This window comes from Mus musculus, chromosome 8 (assembly GCF_000001635.26).
Source record: "Mus musculus strain C57BL/6J chromosome 8, GRCm38.p6 C57BL/6J".
Taxonomy (NCBI): Eukaryota; Metazoa; Chordata; class Mammalia; order Rodentia; family Muridae; genus Mus; species Mus musculus.
This window is the reverse complement of record NC_000074.6, coordinates 127,630,029-127,640,328: the sequence shown is the minus strand read 5'-3', so window position 1 is coordinate 127,640,328 and position 10,300 is coordinate 127,630,029. Positions and strand designations below refer to the sequence as shown.

The window sequence follows — 10,300 nt, the reverse complement described above, 5'->3', positions numbered from 1 at the left end:
GGATATACTTGAACTCTCTGGCACAAGAAAAGGCTTTCCGCATAGGACCTTGTAATACCATAGGGATTAAGACCAACAGTTAATAAAAGTATCTCACAAAACTAAAAGCTTCTTTATATCAAAGAACACCATCATTCAAATAAAAAGGCATGCTACAAAATGGGGGAGGGAGCTGAAGCAGCAAGCACAGGGCCTACACAGGTCCTCTGTGTATATATTATAGCTTTCACTAAGCATTTTTATACTCTTGAGTATCTGAATGAGTGGGTCTCTGGTTCTTGTGCCTGCTCTTGAAGCTCTTTTCCTTTCTTGGATCATCCTGTCCAGCCTCCATGAGTTGGTTTTTGCTTTATCTTATTACATTTTATTTTGTCCTATTTGGTTGTTGTCTCTTCAAGCCCTGTTCTTTACTAGTGAGAGACAGAAAGGGAGTAGATCTGGAGAGGAGGGGAGGTGGGGGAGGAACTGGGAGGCATAGAGGTAGGAAAAACTGTAACCAGGAATAGTATATGAGAAAAGAATCTATTGTTGATAAAAAAGATAAAATGGGAAGAAAAGAAATGGGTAAACCACTTAAAAGAAACAAAAAATGAAAGAAAGAGATGCATAGAGAGGGAGAGGAAGGGAGAGAGAGAGAGAGAGAGAGAGAGAGAGAGAGAGGACAAAGCTGAGTGGTTAAGAACGTACACACTGTGGGGTATTTGTCTCTAGTTCACTGTAGGCATCGAACCTCTTGTAACCAGGCTGGAATTCCACATCCCAAAGTTTCCAGAATTATGGACTTGTCTCTTATTGAAGAAACAGGGCTGGGTCTGAGAGGTATTGAGGACAGGGCTAGGTATTGAGGAAATGATAAATATGACTTACAACATTGTACAAAATTCTCAAAGAGCTAATTACAAAAGCATTTAAAAAAAAATCAATGGATCACAGTCAATAACACCACCAGCTAGAGATTAAACCTTCAACATATGAGCCTTTGAGGGACATTCCATACCAAACCACAGCACAGTGGACATTGGCAGATGGACCACTGTAGAATGAAAGGCTAACCATGAGTCATAACAGTGGGGAAGTCTGTGGTTAGACTTCAATAGGAGAAAAGGATAGAAACTGTGTGGGTCATTGAAAGCCTGACATCATCAGAGCTAAAGACGTTGGGCATCTTCGCACAGACCATGAGAATCTGTGTAACTCTTGAGCTACCGAGCCTTTGGCTGCGGCTCTGAGAAAGATTGGTCTGGCCTCAGAAAATAACCCACATAGGGAAATCCAAGGGCATCCAACAGCACCGGCACTGGGTGTTCTGGCAAGTTATCCCTTGGTCGTAAGATAATCTGGTCCTGACCCACAAGATCTGGACCTACTCAGGGTCAGAACAACTGCGTCCTTTACTCCCACTTCTCGCAGACATTCCTCATGAACAGCTGATCATTGCTGTGCATACTTTTCTGTGTTCGGCTTCCATGGCGGCAGCCTGCTCGCTGCAAAAGCAAAACAAAAACAAACGCGAAAGTGTCATAGGAGAGTTCTTGCAACATCTGTGCAAGCTGAGCAGTGGGTAAATATTCTCCTACCTGGGACCATATTCTCAGTGAGCTGCAGGATCAGGAAAATTAAAGAATGAATAGACTTAATAGGTTTTTTTATTGTGTCTCCCTAGACACTAGCCAACTGTTCCCAACAGCATGAAATTAAATTACTCTAAAACACAATGACATCCCAAGGAACCCAGAAATCTTAATAATTTAAAGAACTCAAAGATAATAATGAGCTTAAAAAACAAATTGTGATTTTGAAGTTATTTATGCAACTGCTGTTGAAATGCATGAAGAAATTCCCTCAGAAGCTTAACAGATCCAGAAAGAATTTAAAGTAAATACCTTAGTGATGTCCTCATAATCCTTGGGATAAAGTGGAGCTATTGGTCACTTCTGGGCCTGGCTATCTGAGCAGTTTCTTGAGGACAAGAGAGATGGCCTTTGTTAATGCAGTAGGAGTAAGTCCACAACTCTGAAAACTGGGGTGTGGGATTCCAGCCTGGGAGCAGAAGGTGCTGTGCCTGGGATGAATGAGAAACAAACATTCTATGGTGTGTCTGTACTAGGGGAAGGGACCAGGAAAGGAGGCCATTGGACAAGAGAGCAAATAACAGGACAGTGATTCTTTCTGTAGTACACAGCTTTTTTTAACAACCTGAAAATTCCTTCTGAACATCCATAGACAAATTGAAGACCCAAGACCGGTTCTTATCAGGGAAATAGAGTGAGAACAGGGACAACTACCACTTAGAGGACAATTCTTATGCTCTAATCCAGACATGTCTAATCTACAACTCATGGGCCTGTATGTGTCCCAGGATAGCCATGAATGCAACCCAACACTGTTGTAGATAATGACATATCAAAGTGCCAAAGACTGGACAACCCTGACAGCAGTGTCCTTATCAGGCAATCCTCTTAACACTAAGAGATAGATCTTGTTATTATATCCAACTACAAATGGAGGTATTGACTCTCAGAAGGGCTAAAACCACTTAGCCAGGAAGTGGAAAAGCTAGACTGAAAGCCCAGGTCAGATGACCCCATATCTTGTGCCCTTAGAATCTACATTAAATTATATCATAAGCAAGGCTGGGGGGCAGGGGTGTACAAGTGATACTGGGAGAGAATCTGAATCCTCTTGTGGTCGTGAAGGCTTCAACAAAACAAGACCTTGGATGCAGGTTGTACTGGTTTGTTTTTTGTCAACTTCCAAGATGCAAACTAGAGGTACCTGGAAAGAGAGAACTTAACTGAGCAATCACCTCCATCAGACTGGACTATTGGATGTTGGTAGATCATTTTCTTGATTAGTGACTGATGTGACTGGGCCCAGCTCACTGTAGGCAGTGCCATTTCTGGCCAAGTGGCTCTGGACTGTATAAGAAAGCAAGCTGAGCAAGCTAAGGAAAGTAACCAGTAAGCAGTGTCCCTCCATGACCTCTCATTCAGTTCCTGACTCCAGGTTCCTGCTTGAGTTCCTGCCCTGAGTCCCTCAGTGATAGACTGATGAGTAGAAACGTAAGATAATAAACCTCTAGGCAGTGGTGGTGCACAGCTTTAATCCCAACACTTGGGAGGCAAAGGCAGGTTAATCTCTGTGAGTTTAAGACTAACCTAGTCTACAGAGCAAGTTATAGGACAGTCAGGGTTCCACAGAGAAGTCTCATCTGGACAAACCAAGAATAAAATAACCCCTTTCCTTCTTGAGTTTCCTTTTGTCAAAGTGCTTATCATAGCAATAGAAAGCAAACTAGGTCAGAAATTTGTATCAGACAGGAGGACGTTGCTGTGATAGAGCTGGCCATGTTTGAGGGAGGATTGTTGGGAGGACTTTGGAGACAAGGACTTTGAGTGCCTAAATCTTAACACGCTGTTAGGGAAACTTGGAAGACAAGAATGGAGAAAGATGGATACCTGGCTTGAGAATTTCAAAACGAAGTGAAAACTATCAGAACCATTCTTGAGATATCTTGACCTATGGGTATGAATATGAAACCTTGATCTTGCTGGGAAAGTTGATCCTGGTCATCTGGAGGCTGAAGGATCAGCTATGATTGATTAACAAGAGACCAGCTTGACTGGGGTGAAATCTTCTGGGGTGTATTCCTCAGGGTGAGCACACAGAAGCTGTGCTCCAGAGGGAGCTGGGGCTGCATCTCAAGCTGGCATCCAAGTTGGTAATGTGTAAGAGTCTGATTCTTGTGCCTTCTCCTAGGTGCTTTTTCTTCTATTGGCTTGTTTGATCAAATTCCAAAGTGTGAGGGTTTTTTATCTTATAGTTAAAAAAAAATGAACTAATGAATGAAATGAATGAAACCCTAACCAATAGGATATATCTGCTGGGAGAAGTAAAATAAGTTTTCTCCAAATGAGTGACTCTGGGTATTATTAACCTCTCCATGATGGGCCTTATGGTGGTCTGTATAGGAATGGCTCTCATGGGTTCATTTATTTGAATACTTGATCATCAGGGAATGGAGCTACTTGACAAGGATTAGGAGGTGTGGCCTTGTTGGAGTAGGTGCAGCCTTATTGGAGGAAGGATGTCCCTGGAGGTGAGCTTTGGAGTTAAGTGTTAAAACCAGGTCTAGTGTCTCTCTCTGCCTGTTGCCTGTGGATCTAGTTGTAGGACTCTTATAGTTCTCTAGTCTCCAGCACCATGTTTATCAGCACACTGCCATGCTTCCCACCATGATGACAATGGACTAAACTTCTGAACTGTAAGCCAGCCCCAATTAAATGATTGCTTTTATAAGAGCTGCTAAGGTCATGTTATCTCTTCATTAGCAATAGAACATTGACTAACAATAGGCCTCATGTTCAAGAGTAGTTGACCAGTAAAGGACTCCACAGGGAGGTTTTGTGCTTTTATTTAGCTACAGTTTGGTAGATTTCAGGGACGAGGGTTATTTTGTTGTCTTGGTTTTGAGTTTTGTTGCTGTTTTGGACTTTTGTTTGTTTTTTTTAAAGAAGTTGTTAAAAGTTGGGTAAGTAGGGAGGGGGTAAAGGGGTCTAGAAGGGCTTGTGGGAAAGGAAGAATATGATCAAAATATATTTAAATTTTAAAAATACAATATCGTACATATTTAATTTTATACACACACACACACACACACACACATATATGTGGAACCTGAGAACATGAGTTGAATAGAAGAAAATTCTGGGTTCCATCCCCAGCAGCAAATAGACCAGGAATAACAGAGCACATATGTAATCTCAGCATTGTGGAGGTAGATACAGAAGAATAAGAAATTCAAGGTTATTCCCTGCTACATGGTCAGTATATTGACACCAGCCAAGAAGGAGAAGGAAAGGGAAAAAGGAAGAAAGAAAGAAGAAAGAAGAAATAGGGGAAGGAGGAGGAAGAAAGGATGAAGAAAGGAAAGGGAGATAGAGGCAAGAAGGAAGGGACAGGGGGCAGATGGATGAGAGGAGACTCTGAAAAGCATATGGTGATTAACTCAGAGTAAGGAGTCAATCTCTGAAGGGGATGGTGAGGTATGGTGAGGCTGTACCCTGCTACAGTGAGTCAGAGAGCACTCTCAGTGGAAACTCCTTAACCAAGCTCTTTAAGCAGTCCAGTCAACTTAGGCCTTTGTTCTCTCCTTTCTATAAGAAACTTTTCATTAGAGTGTGCAGATTCCTCACTCTCCAAGGGTGATCAATACCCATATTCATGCCAACGGCCTATCTGCCAAGCCAAAAATCAAATGAAAGCTAACACTTATGTGAACATAAGAGAATCTTCCACAGTCTTTGAAAGACTGATGCTGTTAGGAAGTAGCCAGGATGCTTAAGACTCTGCTCATCTTGGGACTTAAAGGGCAGCACTGAGTCACAGGCTCCCAATTCCTATCCTACTGTTCTTATAATTCCAAGATGTGCTGGAAAGATTGTATCTTGAAATTCCTAAGGCATCATAGCTCTGTGTCCTTGAATCACCCCCATTTGAACTCTAGTGGAAAAACTGTGACCTTAGGGACACATTCTGGACTGGGTCAGAGGAGAGAGATTCAGTGTTTTCTACTTAGGGAGCACATCTGAATTCTGTAGGAAGCTCTGCTTACCCTCCATGAAATCTCACTCTTTTCCCTAGACTTCTCTTTTCCCAAGATACTCTGTTCTGGCTTTGTAACAGTTAATCTCTGTGTGTGGTGGGAGCTCACCCATTGGTGCAAATGCAAAGGTCCGAAATCCACATTAAGTGTCTTCTTTTATTGCTCTCCATCTTGTTTCCTGACAGTTTCTCCCTGACATGGAGCTAGCTAGTTCATTGAGAATGGCTGTTCACCAAACCCTCAGATCTACCTGGCTCTGCCTTTCCCCACCTCAGCACAGAGAATACAGACATACTCTACCATGCTCAACTTTTATGTGTCTGCTGGGGATCCAAACTCAGGTCGACATGTTTGTACAACAAGTACCTTGTTTTTTGAGACAGGGTCTCTCATTGGTCTGGAGCCTACACTGACTATCCATCCCCAAGACGTCTATCTCTGTCTGCCCAGAATTGGGATTATAAACCTGTATACAACATCAGATCCTTTGACTTGGGTTCTGGGGATCAAACTCAAGTCCTTGTGCTTGAAGGTGGGTACTTTACCAACAGAAATATCTCCCCAGACCCAGCAGATGAACTTTTAACACAATTACTTTCCACAGAGGTCAGTTAGAAAAAAATCAGACCAAGAGTCTGTCATTGTCATTGTCAGAGTGCTTTTACTCCCTTACACCTCTAACTCAATACAAAGCAAAAGACATGCATGGAAAGCGGGCCTTCATCTCTGAAGGAAAGAAGAGCAGAAAAGTCTCAGCCCTGTCTTCCATGCACCTATGGTTTGATTTTGGTGTTGTTAGAGATGGGATCTCATGTAGCCTAGGTTGGTCTTAACTCACAGTATAGTCAAACATGACCTTGAACTTCATATCCCCTACCTTCACCTCCTATGTGCTGAAATTATGGGCATGCATTTCTTTACCCAGCTCAAGACTGAATCTCAGAAGAAAAATAACTTTTTTCTTTCTCTCATTTTTGTTTTTCTTTTATTGAGACAGGGTTTTGTATAGCCCAGTCTAGCCTCAACTTTGCCTGTGTAGCCAATGAACTCATCATCTTTCTAATTCATCTTCTGAGTGTTGGGATTAAAGGCCTGTGTGCTGCCATACCTAATTTATGTGCACCTGAGAATCCTCGGTGTTCAACTGAAGACTTTGTGCATGTTGAGCAAGCACTCTTATCAGCTGAGCTACATCCCCAGACCTTAAAAATATCTTTCTTTGTTTCAGTGTGTGTGCATGTGTGGAGGGAGGGAGGGAGGGAGGGAGGGAGAGAGAGAGAGAGAGAGAGAGAGAGAGAGAGAGAGAGAGAGAACACACAAGCTATGGCATCCAATTGGTAGTCAGAGAATAACTTCCAGTACTTGACTCTCTCCTCTCACCTTATGGGAACCACAGATTGAACTCAGGCTGCTGGGCTCAACAAAGGCTTTTACCCAATGTATTATCTTGCCTGTCCCTGAGTTTCTTTTAAAATAAGAATAAAATAAAATAAAAATTAGAGCTCTCTCAAACCTCAGACCTCTTACTGTACCTTTGTGCTCTCAGGATGAGCTGGCTGGCTGAGTTCTCTTTCCAGTGAAACCTGAAACTCTCTTCATATGGCCTCATATGTGACCAGAAAACAGACGGGCTGGTTCCCACAGCAAAGCCACACATATCTGCCAAAGCCTGGGGAAAGTCTGCAGATCTCAGCCCAACTGTGGGTCTTCACACAGCCTTTTAGACCATCTGTAGCTTCACTCAGGGCCAACTTGCCTTCCCAGAGAAGGCAAACCTACCCAAGATCTCAGAGATAGTTCTGCAGACCTCATCTGTAGACCTCAAAGAAGACCCATGGGTCAGTCTCAGCCTCACAGCCATGGTCCAAGACCAGTGTGCCCATTCAGGAATCACCCTCATAGCCCAACAAAAGGAACCTTTTAAGGAACCCAAGAGAAACAATACCTATTTTCACACCCAACAATGAGTTAGTATCAGCCGACACCAAAGCAGGCCCTCATTCCTCATTAGCCTACTTGACCAAAGACCTGAACATAGTTTAGATTTTTCTAAGACTAGACAAAATACTGATTTAAAAAACAGGTCGAAATTGGTCGAACAGAGCAGGGACCCAGTAGCAGCAGTTCAGGAGTTAGGCATGAGGTTGCAACTTAAGTGATATTGCAGCCACTGGACTCCTCATGGCTGGGCCAGTCACATGACCAGATCATTCCCTTTCCCATACTTCTCATTGGTTTATGCCTTAAGTCCTTTAAAAGGCCATTATGCCACCAGCTTGATGGTACCCTAGTTCTTGGGACCTGTGCCTGCTATACAAGAGCTCTGCTTTCTTTCTGTTTCTTGTTGTCCCTGTAAGAAAATAATTCTTTACAAAACTTGCCCTTTATGATTTATAAATTTCATTCTTTAAGTTTGCAAAAGTGAGATCCTAGTCACTAGGTCAGTGGAAGTTTTCTATGACTGTGAGCATCCAGCACCCTAACTCCTGAGCTGGGATCATAAAGGTCCTAAAAACATTGCAAAACTTCCAGTATCAGTACCTGTGTATGGAACCTCAAGTTCATCAGCCAGAGTCCCCACTGAATGCACAGCATCAAGTCAGCATAACCCTGATATCAAAACTTAATAAGAGCAACCAACACACACACACACACACAAATCTGAAAACTGGTTTCCTAATTGAATACAAATGCAAAGTTCTCTGTAGAGTTCTTGAAATTTTTATTCAATTACACATTAAGACCATGCACTATGACCAACTTAGTTTTATCCCAGGGATTTATGGATATATAAGTATGTTAGAATGGTTCAACACACAAAACTTAACAAATGTAGTATTATATAAATATACTTAAGGACAAAAACATCATATGATCTTATCAATAGATACAGAAAAAACATCCTCAATATCCCTTCCTGATTAAAAAAAATTAAAGAAATAAATGAATGTATATGAACATACAAAGGTTACATGTGACAAACTTATAGCCACTGCAACAATTAATAGGGAAAACCAAAAGCATTTACTTTAAAATCAGGACCAAGACAGAATGCCCACTCTCACCACTCATATCCAACATATTTCCACATCTTAGCTACAGCAAGAATACAAGAAAGAAATTAAAGGCATATAAATAAGAAAGAAAGAAATTACATCTTTTTGTAGTCCATGTTCTATAATTCAGAGACCCTTCCCCAGGAAGCTCTTGGATCTGAATAATGCCTTCACCAAAGTGGCAGGATGTGTAAACATGCAAAAAGCAATATACAAGAGAGAGAGAGAGAGAGAGAGAGAGAGAGAGAGAGAGAATGAACAGGAATGGGAACAGGAGGGATCAGGCAGACAGAGATGGTGGTTCAGGGGGAGAGAGTACTGGGAGAGACAACAGGAATTGGGGGGTCATTTGGGGCTCAAAGTGGAAACCTAGTACAGTTGAAGTTCCCTGGAATCTATGAGGGTGACCTTAGTGAAGACTAGTAATGGGGGATACGGAACTTGAACAGGCCATCTTCTATAACCAGGCAAGAATTTCAGTGGTGTGACTGGGATACCAACCCAGCCTCAAAATCTTACCTACATTTTGTCCTGTCTGCAAGATGTGCTGGGGTAATGGTGGCTCAGAGCTTGTGGAAGTGACCAACCAATGGACTGGTCTAACTTGAGGCCCATGTCACAGAGGGAGCCCATATCAGACACTCCCTGGATGATTATAAACCAGAGGTTAGATAAGAGTCCTAGAATAGAACAAAACACAACTGGCTATCAAAGGGGGGATGGCAATGAAATATACTGGTACCCAGCCCAATCATCACCAGAGAGGCTTCATCCAGTAACTGATGGGAGCAGATACAGAGACTCACAACCAAACATTGGGTGGAGCTCAGTGAACCCTGAAGAAGAAGAAAGATTGTACAAGTTAGAGGGATCAAGGATGCCAGCAAAACATGGCCCTGCAGAATTAACTAAGCAGAGCTCATGGGGCCTCACAGAGGCTGAAGTGATAATCACAGGTGCTGTCTGGGTCTGAGCTAGGTTCTCTGCATGTCTGTTATGATTGTGTAGCTTGGTGTTCTTGTGGGACTCCTAATAGTGGGAATGGGGACTATCCCTAACTCTTTTGCCTGTTCTTGGGACCCTTTTCCTCCTGTGTGTTGCCTCATCCAGTCTTAATATGAAGGTTTGTGCCTAGTTTTATTGTAAGTTGTAACATCAAGTTCAGTTGATATCCCTGAAAGGCCTACTCTTTTCTGAAAGTAAACAGAGGAGGAGTGGATCTGGGTTGGAGAGGGCTGAGAAGAGTGGAGGAAAGGAAGCCTGCAGTCAGGATGTAATGTATGAGAGATGAATAAACTAAGACATATATAACATGTCATTCATTCATATATATATATATATATACACACATATATATATATATAACGTGTGTATATATATATATAAAATATGTGTGTGTGTGTATATATATATGTATATATATATATATATATATATATATATATATATATATATATACATACATAACCAAGGATATATGGGAGAACCTCTATAATTAAAACATTAATACACCAAAAGAAAGATATCAAAGGAGACATCAGAAGATGCAAAGACAACTTGTGCCCATGGACGGGCAAAAACAACATTGCCATGACTATGTCAACAAAAGTAATCTACATTTACCACATTCCTTGACAAA

The 10,300-nt window shown here is 41.9% G+C and overlaps 1 long non-coding RNA gene across 2 annotated transcripts; it reads right to left on the bottom strand.

The window, feature by feature from the left end:
* Positions 1 to 623: 623 nt before the first annotated feature.
* Positions 624 to 9,929, bottom strand: Gm32478. 2 transcript variants are annotated; one of them, XR_388232.2, is made up of 3 exons: positions 9,181 to 9,929; positions 1,884 to 2,062; positions 624 to 1,484 (listed from the first exon to the last, which is right to left on the bottom strand). It is a non-coding gene; the product is annotated as a predicted gene, 32478 (long non-coding RNA). The 2 variants fall into 2 exon arrangements; XR_001778726.2 differs by lacking the exon at positions 9,181 to 9,929 and having other exon boundaries at positions 842 to 1,484; positions 1,884 to 3,113.
* Between the last annotated feature and the right edge of the window lie 371 nt (positions 9,930 to 10,300).